Raw genomic sequence first — 12,019 nt, forward strand, 5'->3', positions numbered from 1 at the left:
GCTAGTCATTTTAACTCTTGTGAAGCTTTTCTAACATCACTCATGTTTTACAAGTTGTTGGAACATTTTATAGGTTGTCATTTTCTGTCATCATCTGGATTTAAACTTTTTTCCCCTGGAACACACTCAACACATTTATGCCTCTTTTGAGCTATCGTCATTTGTTTGCTTGAGGTGAGAAATCAACATGGTATTGTGGAAGGTTCCAAAGGTTTTGGCAGTCAGATAAACCCATGTTCAAATCCTGAATCTGCTGCTATCTAGGTGACCTTGATCACGTCCTTACCTTTTCTGAACTTCAATTTCCCCATCTGTAAAATTAGCTTAACAATTCCCTCCTTTGACACTGTTGTGAGAATTAAAAGAATGCAATTATAGCCCCTTACACAAGGCCTGGCATGTAGTAGGTACTTAGTGAAATTCTTATATACATACCAAGAGTGGGAAATATTTTGTTATTAACGGTACAGTTTTTAGTACACACAATATTGGGTATTCCTTTAAGAAAGAGAAGAGATTTTGAGTTTTTAAAATGAAAAGTACTATGTGTCTAGATTTAATGAAATTTGATCTCTACTATCATAATAGTGATCATTTTGAATGAAATTGAAATATTGTTACCTAGGCAATACCCAAAAGCTAATTCCCCAAGACGGAGTGAAAGGAGATGCAAAAATTACTTTGATAATTACCAATTTGTTTCCAAATGCTAGTTTTCTTGTGACATTATATAAATTAACGATACTATGCCTGCCACTGGTGTATCGAATCTTTGCATTTTCCAATATATCAAATAAAGTTAATTTAGAACAGTTATCTAATATTATCACAACACCAACAGCTTCAGGAAGTCTGATTTTTTCCATTTTAGCTCCTCTGCACACATGGTTTGGTCTCTTGTTGGGAGTGGTGGAGCCTAATTCAGTGTGAATTCTTTTTTTCATCCTGTCACCCACAGGCAGTCACATCCTGCTCTAGAGCAAGAAAACACCCCCTGAGGGAGCAAGGCTCTGGAATTCCCTCTCACCGCTCCGTAAAGTACTAGAGACACACGAAGCATTACAAATGTGGGATCCAATCATTTTAACCACTGAGAAAAATTTTAGTGATAATGTTGAAACATGTTCCCATCAACCAAGATAAACTGCTATTAAGCCCATGTTAACATATAACCAAAATGTCCAGAAGAAAAATGACAACTTCAATCATCTCGATTTTTTACTATAGGAAAACGATTGTATTACAAAAACCAAAAAATATTTTTATTCTATTGCATGCCAAGAGATAAAACCATGTGAGGGATGGGAAAATATGCTAACATTTGATTAAAACATTATGGGAAAACTCAGACATATGCTGAACAACAGGGATGAACCTTGGGGACATTATGCAAAGTGAAATAAGCCAGCCACAAAAAGACACTTGATGCGTCCACTTCTATGAGGTACTTAGAGTAGTTAAAACCATAGGAATAGAAAGGAGGTGGTTGCCAGAGGTTAGGGGAAGAAAGGAAAGGGGAGGTATTTGTTTAATATAGAGTTTCAATTCTGCAAGATGAAAAAGAGTTTGGGAGACAAATAGTGGTGATGGTTGCATAACAATATGAGCGTAATTAACACCACCAAACTACACTTAAAAGGATTGAGATAGTAAATTTTGTGTTATAAGCATTTTATCATAACTTTTTAAATTGAAGACCAAAAACATTACGGAAATAAAAATCAACCCAATTTCCCTTAGAATTCAGAATAGGCTGGGTGCAGTGGCTCACACCTGAAATTTCAGCACTTTGGGAGGCCAAGATGGGGTGGATCACTTGGGCCCAGGAGTTCAAGACTAGGCTGGACAATGTGGCAAAACTCCGCCTCCACTAAAAATTATCCAGGTGTGGTGGCACATTCTTGTAGTACCAGCTGCTCAGGAGGCTGAAGTGAAAGGATCAACTGAGCCCAGGAGGATGAGGCTGCAGTGAGCTGTGATCACACCACTCCACTCTAGCCTGGGCAGCAGAACGAGGCTCTGCCTCAAAAAAAAAAAAAAAATTAATTAATTAATTAAAGTATCCAAATATGACATACATGAAAGTTCCAAGCACAATGCCTACTCAAATAATTGCTTAATAGATAATATTTGAATACCAACCTAAATTTATCTTCAACTTGTTATTCTATATTCAATGTATTCATTTATTTGATTGATTGATCTCATAGCTATCTAAATAGTTAATATTCTGGTAAGGATCTACGTATATTCTTTCATTTTTTAATAGTTTTTTTCCATAAGTTATTGGGGTACAGGTGGTATTTGGTTACATGAGTAAGTTCTTTAGTGATGATTTGTGAGATTTTGGTGCACCCATCACCTGAGCAGTATACGCTGCACCCTATTTGCAGTATTTTATACGTTACCCCCCCCCACTCTTCCCCCAAGTCCCCAAAGTCCCTTGTATCATTCTTACGCCCTTCCATCCTCATAGCTTAGCTCACACATATCAGTGAGAACATATGATGTTTGGTTTTCTATTCCTGAGTTACTTCACTTAGAATAATAGTCTCCAGTCTCATCCAGGTCACTGCAAATGCTGTTAATTCATTCCTTTTTATGGCTGAGTAGTATTCCATCATATGTATATATGGTTTCTTTATCCACTCATTGATTGATGGGCATTTGGGTTGGTTCCACAATTTGCAATTGTGAATTGTGCTACTTAAACATGCATGTGCAAGTATCTTTTTTCAAACAGTGACTTCTTTTCCTCTGGGTAGATACCCAGGAATGGGATTGCTGGATCAAATGGTAGGTCTATTTTTAGTTTTTTAAGGAACCTCCACACTATTTTCCATAGCGGCTGTACATTCTCACCAGCAGTGTAGAAGTATTCCCTTATCACTGCATTCACACCAACATCTACTGTTTTTTTATTTTGATTATGGCTATTCTTGCAGGAGTAAGGTGGTATCGCCTTGTGGTTTGGATTTGTATTCCCCTGATCGTTAGTGATGTTGAGCATTTTTTCCTATGTTTATTGGCCATTTGTATATCTCCTTTTGAGAATTGTCTATTCGTGTCCTTAGCCCACTTTTTGATAGGATTGTTTGTTTTTTTCTTACTGATTTGAGTTTGTTATAGATTCTGGATATTAGTCCCTTGTCAAATGTATAGATTGTGAAGATTTGCTCCCACTCTCTGGGTTGTCTGTTTACTCTTCTGACTGTTGCTTTTGCTGTGCAAAAGCTCTTTAGTTTAATTAAATCCCAACTGTTTATCTTTGTTTTTATTGCATTTGCTTTTGGGTTCTTTGTGATGAAATCCTTGCCTAAGCCAATGTCTAGAAGGGTTTTTCCAATGTTATCTTCTAGAATTTTTACAGTTTTAGGTCTTAGGTTTAAGTCCTTAATCCATCTTGAGTTGATTTTTGTATAAGGTGAGAGATAAGGATCCAGTTTCATTCTCCTACATGTGGCTAGCCAATTATCCCAGCACCTTTTGTTGAAAAGGGTGTCCTTTCCCCACTTTATTTTTTTTATTTTTTTTAATTTTTTTTTTTTTTTTTTTTGCTTTGTCAAAGATCAGTTGGCTGTAAGTATTTGGGTTTATTTCTGGGTTCTCTATTCTGTTCCATTGGTCTATGTGCCTATTTTTACACCAGTACCATACTGTTTTGGTGAGTATGGCCTTATAGTACAGTTTGAAATCAGGTAGCATGATGCCTCCAGATTTGTTCTTTTTGCTTAATCTCGCTTTGTCTATGCAGGCTCTTTTTTGGTTTCACATGAATTTTACAACTGTTCTTTTCTAATTCTGTGAATAATGATGGTGGTATTTTGATGGCGATTGCATTGAATTTGTAGATCACTTTTGGCAGTATGGTCATTTTCACAATATTGATTTGACCCATCCATGAGCATGGGATGTGTTTCCGTTTGTTTGCGTCATCTGATTCCCTTCAGCAGTAGTTTGTAGTTTTCCTTGTAGAGGTCTTTCGACTCGTTGGCTAGATATATTCCTAAGTATTTGATTTATTTATTTATTTATTGAAGCTATTGTAAAAGGGGTTGAGTTCTTGATTTGATTCTCCTCTTGGTCACTGTTGGTGTATAGAAGAGCTACCAATTTGTGCACATTAATCTTGTATCCAGAAATTTTGCTGAATTCTTTTATCAGTTCTAAGAGCTTTCTGGGGGAGTATTCAGGGTTTTCAAGGTAAACAATCATATCGTCAGCAAACAGTGACAGTTTGACTTCCTTTTTACCAATTTGAATGCCCTTTATTTCTTTCTCTTGTCTGATCGTTCTGGCTAGGACTTCCAGTACTATGTTGAAGAGGAGTGGTGAGAGTGGACAGCCTCTTGTTCCAGTTCTCAGAGGAAATGCTTTCCACTTTTCCCCATTCAGTATTATGTTGGTAGTGGGTTTGTCATAGATGTTTTTTATTACATTGAGGTCTGTCCCTTGTATGCTGATTTTGCTGAGCGTTTTAATCATAAAGCGATGCTGGATTTTGTCAAATGCTATTTCTGTATCTTTTGAGATGATCATGTGATTTTTGTTTTTAATTCTGGTTATGTGGTATATCACATTTATTGGCTTGTGTATGTTAAACCATCCCTGCATCCCTGGTATGAACCCCAGTTGATCATGGTGGATTCTCTTTTTGATATGTTGCTGGATTCAGTTAGCTAGTATTTTGTTAAGGATTTTAGCATCTATGTTCATCAAAGATATCAGTCTGTAGTTTTCTTTTTTGGTTATGTCTTTTCCTGGTTTTGGTATTGGGGTGATGGTGGCTTTATAGAATGAATTAGGGAGGATTCCTTCTTTATCTTGTGGGAATAGTGTCAAAAGGATTGGTATCAATTCTTCTTTGAATGTCTGGTAGAATTCTGCTGTAAATCCATCTGGTCCTGGAGTTTTTTTGTTTGTCATTTTTTTAAATTACCATTTAAATCTCACTGCTTGTTGCTGATCTGTTCAGGGTATCTAATTCTTCCTGATTTAAGCTAAGAGGGTCATATTTTTTCAGGAATTTATTCATCTCTTCCAGGTTTTCTAGTTTATGTGTGTGAAGTTATTCACAGTAGCCTTGAATGATCATTTGTATTTCAGTTGTGTCAGTTGGAATATCTCCTGTTTTGTTTCTTATGAGGTTATTTGGATTTTCTCTCTTCTTGGCTAATCTTGCTAATGGTGTATCAATTTTATTTATCTTTTCAAAGAACCAGATTTTTGTTTCATTTCTCTTTTGTAATTTTTTTGTTTCAATTTCATTTAGTTCTGCTCTGATCTTGGTTGTTTCCTTTCTTCTACTGAGTTTAGGTTTGGTTTGTTCTTGTTTCTCTAGTTCCTTGAGGTGTGACCTTAAAGTGTCAGTTTGTGCTCTTTCAGTCTTTTTGATGTAGGCATTTAGGGCTATGAACTTTGCTCATAGCACCACATTTGCCGTATCCCAGAGGTTTTGATAGATTGTGTCTTTATTGTCATTCAGTTCAAAGAATTTTTAAATTTCCATCTTGATTTTGTTTTTGACCCAATACTCATTCAGGAGCAGGTTATTTAATTTCCATGTATTTGCATGGTTTTGAAGGTTTCTTTTGGAGTTGATTTCCAGTCTTATTCCACTGTGGTCTGAGGGAGTGCTTGATATAATTTCAATTTTCTTAAATTTATTGAGGCTCATTTTATGGCCTATTATATGGTCTATCTTGGAGAAAATTCCATGTGCTGTTTAATAGAATGTGTATTCTGCAGTTGTTGAATGAAATGTTCTGTATATATCTGTTAAGTCCATTTGTGCCACGGTATAGTTTAAATCCATTGTTTCTTTGCTGACTTCTGTCTTGATAACCTGTCTAGTACTGTCAGTGGAGTATTGAAGTTCCCCACTATTATTGTGTTGCTGTCTATCTCATTTCCTAGGTCTGTTAGTAATTGTTTTATAAATCTGAGAGCTCCAATGTTAGGTGCATATATGTTTAGGATTGTGATATTTTCCTGTTGGACAAGGTCTTTTACCATTATATAATGTCTCTCTTTGTCTATTTTAACTGCTGTTGCTTTAAAGTTTGTTTTGTCTGATATAAGAATAGCTACCTCTGCTTGCTTTTGGTGTCCATTTGCATGAAATGCCTTTTTCCACCCCTTTATTTTAAGTTTATGTGAGTCACTATGTTAGGTGGGTCTCCTGAAGGCAGCAGATAATAGGTTGGTAAGTTCTTATCCATTCTGCAGTTCTGTATCTTTTAAGTGGAGTGTTTAGGCCATTTACATTTAATGCTATTAGCATTGAGATGTGAGGTACCATTGCATTCACTGTGCTCTTTGTTGCCTGCGTACTTTGTTTTGTTTTTTGTTTTTTGTTTTTTAACTTTTATTTTGTTTTAAAGGTCCTGTGTGATTTATGCTTTAAAAAGGTTCTGTTTTGATGTTTTTCCAGGATTTGTTTCAAGATTTAGACCTCCTTTAGCAGTTCTTGTAGTGGTGGCTTGGTAGTGGTGAATTCTTTCAGCATTGGTCTGAAAAAGACTGTATCTTTCCTTCACATATGATGCTTAGTTTCACTGGATATAAAATTGTTAGCTGATAATTGTTTTGTTTGAGGAGTCTGAGGATAGTGCCCTGATCCCTTCTAGCTTGTAGGTTTTCTGTTGAGAAAACTGCTGTTAATCTGATAGGTTTTCTTTTATAGGTTACCTGGTGCTTTTGTCTCACAGCTCTTAAGATTCTTTCCTTCATCTTAACTTTGGATAACCTGATGACAATGTGCCTAGGCAATGATCTTTTTGGGATGAATTTCCCGGGTATTCTTTGTGCTTCTTGTATTTGGATGTGTAGGTCTCTAGTGAGGCTGGGGAAGTTTTCCTTGATTATTCTTAAATTTAGAATTCTCGTATTCCTCAGAAACACTGATAATTCTTCAGTTTGGTTGTTTAACATAACCCCAGACTTCTTGGAGGCTTTGTTCGTATTTTCTTATTCTTTTTTCTTTGTCTTTGTTAGATTGGGTTAATTTGAAGACTTTGTCTTTGAGCTCTGAATTTCTTTCTTCTGCTTGTTCAATTCTATTGCTGAGACTTTCCAGAGCAGTTTGCATTTCTATAAGTGTGTCCAATGTTTCCTGAATGTTTTATCGTTTTTTCTTTAATTTCTATTTCCTTGAACATTTCTTCCTTCACTTCTGGTATCATTTTTTGGATTTCCTTGCATTGGGCTTCGCCTTTCTCTGGTGCCTCTCTGATTAGCTTCATAACTAACCTCCTGAATTCTTTTTCAGGTAAATCAGGGATTTCTTCTTGGTTTGGGTCCACTGCTGGTGAACTAGTGTGATTTTTTGGGAGTGTTAAGGAGTCTTGTTTTATCATATTACCAGAGTTGGTTTTCTGATTCCTTCTCATTTGGGTAGGCTCTCTCAGAGGGAAGGTCTAGGACTGAAGACTGTTGTTCAGATTCTTTTGTCCCATGGGGTGTTCCCTTGATGTAGTACTCTCCCCCTTTTCCTATAGATGTGGTTTCCTGTGAGCCAAACTGCAGTGACTGTTGTCTCTCTTCTGGGTCTAGCCACCCAGCAAGTCTACCCAGCTCCAGACTGCTACTGAGGGTTGTCTGCACAGAGCCCTGTGGTGTGAACCATCTGTGGGCCTCTCAGCCATGGATACCAGCACCTGTTCCAGTGGAGGTGGCAGGGGTGTGCAAAGGACTCTATGAGTGTTCTTAGATTTAATGTTTTATTTTTGTGCTGGTTGGCCTCCTGCTGTGCGGTAGTGCTTTCCAGAGAGCATCAGCTGTGGTAGTATGGAGAGGAACCAGCAGTGGGCAGGGCCCTAGAACTCCCAAGATTATATGCCCTTTGTCTTCAACTACCAGAGTGGGTAGAGAAGGGCCATCATGTGGGGACAGGTTTAGGTATGTCTGAGCTCAGAATCTCCAGTGGAGGTGGCAGGGGGTGAGAGTCACAGGTCACTGAAGGTGTGTACCTAAGAGGATAATGGCTGCCTCTGCTGAGTCATGCAGGTTGTCAGAGAAGTGGGGGAAAGCTGGCAGTCATAGGCCTCACCCAACTTCCATGCAAACTGAAGGGCTGGTCTCACTCCCACCATGCCCCCCACAACAGACCCTGAGTCTGTTTCCAGGTGGTGGGTGAGGCGGGCTTAAGAACTTGCCCCAGGCTACTCGCCTCCCAGCTGCAAAAGAAAAGGACTTGGTTCTTCCTCTGCCAGTGGAGTCTGCACAACAGATCCGTGCCCTCTCTTGAGTTCTGGCCAGGAAGCTTCTCACCCTGTTCAAATTGTTACAAAATTCAGCTGAAGATTACCTTTCTCCTGTAGTGTTTCCCACCACCTCCCACTCTTCTGGCCACCCTCCCAATGGATCCCTGTGGTGCCAGGCAGAAATGGCCTGCTAGGGGACGGGACTGAGTGAGCTCCCAAGGCCTTTCCGCTGCTTTCTCTACCCCTGTATTTTGCTCAGCTCTCTAAATTGACTCAGCTTCAGGTAAAGTCAGACACTTCTCCCACAAACAGACCTTCAGTTTCTCCAACAGGGCTGTGTGTTCAGGACAGAAGGCTCTCCCTTTCCCAATTCTGCAGTTGGGGCACTCCCAGTATTTGGGGTGTATCCTGGGTTCTACAGGAGCAGTCTGCTTCCTTCAGAGGGTCTGTGGATCCTCTCGGGATTCCTAGTTTGTTCCGAAATTGATCTGGAGCTGAAATTCCATATTCTTTTACTCTGAAAAGAAAAGAACTCTCAGAGCAGGAATACATTGAACTTTTCACATTTCAATATAAACCAGTAACAGATATGCTATTTCTTATGAATGTTCATGAAGCCAGAAATGTACTGTGTGCATTAAACTCAATCTCAGTGTCACCAGCAAACTGACTTCATTCCCCACTCCATCGGTCACAAAGAAAAAAGACAATCAGGTTTTATTTACTGGCCTGGAATGGAAAAGGAGAGACTCTTGCTCTAAATAGCCGTTCTCCCTGAACAATAGAGGGTATGGGGTTTTTAAGGATTGAGTACCATGAGGAAGAGGAATGTTAGCATGTGCAGGATGGGACTCCAGACATGCAGGCTCAATTCATAAATGTATGTCTTCATACAACCCTGGTACACAAAATGGCGGAAATTTTCTTTAAGGTAAGGGAATTTTCACATTATAATGATATGTTAATGATCTAAAGGCTACTAGGGGTCATCTGTTCCAGTTTGTGCCAGTTTGGGGGTCTTATCTCCTCTGGTATCTGATCAGGAGTCAAGAAACTCTGGCACCATCCCAGGCCATCTGGCTTCTTTAAGCAGCTATGCCTATAAATAAAAGGACTAAAGAAAAACAGTAAGAAAGAGAACTTTCTCAGTTATTTCATCAGGGCTGCTCTGGTAACATCAGCACAGTGCTGCATCCAAAATAAAAATCTAAGTATGTGAACCATTAAAAAATAATGTTAGTTTTTACTGAAGGTCTCTGGAGTTAGTAGTATAGGGGAATTGCATTGCATATCATGCAGCCAGGCTCACTTCCTTAAAAATCTTAACATATCTCAAAGTCATTGATAAAGGCAGTTGTCCTCTCCCCTCCTTTCTCTCCATAAATTCTTCCATACTAGCTCCTAATTGCACCCCATACTAATTCTCTTTACCTCTTTACTTCTCTATCCCCTTCATTACTCTCTTCAGAAGGTGATATGGTTTGGCTCTGTGTCCCCACCCAAATCTTGAATTGTAATGCCCATAATCCCTAAATGTCAAGGGCAGGACCAGGTGGATGTAATCGAATCATGAAGGCAGTTTCCCCCACACAGCTCTGGTAATAATAAGTGAGTCTCGGGAAATCTGATGGTTTTATAAGGGTCTGGCACTTCCCCTGCTTGCATTTCTGAGGGAACAGCAAGTGCAATGTTGGGGCAGGAGTGTTGCTTGAGGAAGCCAGTGTGGTGGAGGGCTCTAAGGAATAAGAAGAGATAGGGGAAGAGAGGTCAGAAGAAAGGTATGGAATTTAAGCATGGCTCTTAAAATCTCACCGCAATAGAATGGGCCAGGTAACCGGAGCCGTTGTTGGCTGTGAGTGATAGGAGGAAGACAGCCAGACAATGATGGCTGAGAGGTACGAGTCAGGCAAGGAGTAGACTCAGGTCGCAAGGGGCCGCCATGCTGACAGGGAGGCCTGGTGGAGTCTCAAAACAAGTACAGTGGAGCGATCTAGGAGGGCAGGAGCAGCACAGGCCACAGAGGGCAAAACTGCTGTCCTGAGAAGGACGTGGCAGAGAACGAGCAAATAGACATAGCATTGTGGGACTGTGAAACGAGGTGAAGTGTTGGCTGCAGGACGGGAGAATCTGTTTGTCCAGAGGTGAGCTTTGGGACAGAACAGGTCTGGCACCCTGGGAGAAATTCATTCTAAGTTAACTAAATACTTAATTTCCTTCTAACCAAAGCTGGAAGCAGCCCCCCTAGCTGGAGCAGAAGGTAACTGTGGGGAGGTTGGGAATTTGGGGATTATCATAAAACTCCCTTCCTGTTTCTAAGTTTAAGGGTAGAGTTGCTTAATATTGTGCTCTTCTGCGTACCTAAATAGCCCTAAAACAGTCATGGGGCCCTAGGAAAAACAGAAAAAGTGCTCTGCATCCACTAATGAAAAATAATATTTGATACTACAGGAAGGAAACAGCTGCAATAGTGAATATAGCAGGACAGATGGATCCTTAAGAAGAGTTCTGCTGGTCCATAATAGATGAAAGCTAAGGAAAGGAAAAGGCTTGCCAGCCCAGAGCAATAATGATGCCCCCGGGATCATTGCTAGTAATAATCGTAAGAAAGCTACCATTATAATAACCGTTACTATTAACTTCCATTTATTGAATTACCCTTATTTTCCAGGCACAGAGCTAGGCACTTCACTTGATTTCCCAGTCTGATACCCATGGGGACAGGAGAAGGGCTGGTGGGTGGTGTTCTTTATTGCTATTGTTTACTGTTTACCCTGAGTGCAGACCCAGTTGAAAAATAAGTCCCAAGGATCACACCAATTTAAATTAAAACGTCAGTTTTAAGCCTGAAAAACAGAACTAGAAAATGTGACTTGGATTTGTTGTCAAATGGGCTTCCTAATGTACCTCTCCAAAAAGGAAAACTTTCCCCACAATAATAAGACCTACTCCTATAAGCTTAGATTACAGCAAGAAGAAGAAGAAAAAAAAGTCCACATCCTTCAGGAGAGATAGCGAGGGAAAGGAAGAGAGACCAAACAAGCAAACTACCCAATCAGTAAATGACTTCTTGTTCCAATGAGTAAAAAAAAAGGGGGGAAAAGATGGAAAATTTCCTCTGTCACTTTCTCCTTAAGAAGCAGAGGGCAATTTCCCCTCTTTGTGTGAAAGAGTATATGGAAGAATTGAGATAAATAACCATTTTGGTCTTATATCCATTTTCACAGACAAGTCAGCTATAGTTCTGAAGTGTAAGTAACTTGACCAAGTCATAGACCTATGAGATAAAAGAGAGTTTGGGATTTGAATTCAGGTCAGTCTGACCCAGAAGTCCTAATTCTTTCCACCACGTCACTTAAGTTAACCTATCAATTCTTTAAATTCTTACCAAAATAACAAAGGATCACTGTAGAAAGTACAAATTAGAAAAGAGAACTGAGAATGCCTGGAACTACCCATAGCCTTTGTGTTTATCTTGATATAGAGCCTTCCTCTTTTATGTTAGATAGCCTGTCTGAGAAAAAGCTCAAAGTAGATTATGACTGGGAAATTTCTGAGGGGGTTGCAGGACAAGGAGCATCATAGAGACAGGGCCCGGGGCCCAGAGAATGGAGCTAAGAAGTAGTTCCTGCAAACTCCTGAGGCCCAGCAGTCTTCAACATCTGCCTGCCAGTTCTCATCTCGGCAATGCCCGCATCCAGTTCCCTCACCTGTTCCCTCCTCCTGGGTTTCTGATTGAAGTCCCTCCCTTCCTCTGGCACCCAAAGCAGGAAAGCTGCCTCATCCATCACAGTCCTTTCTTGTTTCCAAGGCCTCAT

Source organism: Macaca mulatta, chromosome 6 (genome assembly GCF_049350105.2).
Source record: "Macaca mulatta isolate MMU2019108-1 chromosome 6, T2T-MMU8v2.0, whole genome shotgun sequence".
NCBI classification, from domain to species: Eukaryota; Metazoa; Chordata; class Mammalia; order Primates; family Cercopithecidae; genus Macaca; species Macaca mulatta.